Source organism: Penaeus monodon, chromosome 24 (genome assembly GCF_015228065.2).
Source record: "Penaeus monodon isolate SGIC_2016 chromosome 24, NSTDA_Pmon_1, whole genome shotgun sequence".
NCBI lineage: Eukaryota > Metazoa > Arthropoda > Malacostraca > Decapoda > Penaeidae > Penaeus > Penaeus monodon.
Window position 1 is genome coordinate 27,000,872 of NC_051409.1, and position 217 is coordinate 27,001,088.

Here is a 217-nt window from a genome sequence, read left to right on the forward strand (position 1 = left end):
ATTAAGATCCATAGACAGTATCCTCTCAGCAGCAAATACTCACTGATGGCTCCGGACTATCCACACTCCAGTCCATGCCGTTTTACAGGGTCTCCTGCGGGAGTGAGGGAAGTAACGGTTGTTCTCGAAACTTAACTATATGTCTTTGTCTCTTATCCCCTTTGAATATTTTTTTCTTACTCTCTCTCCCCTTTTCTCCCTCTTTCCATCCATATTG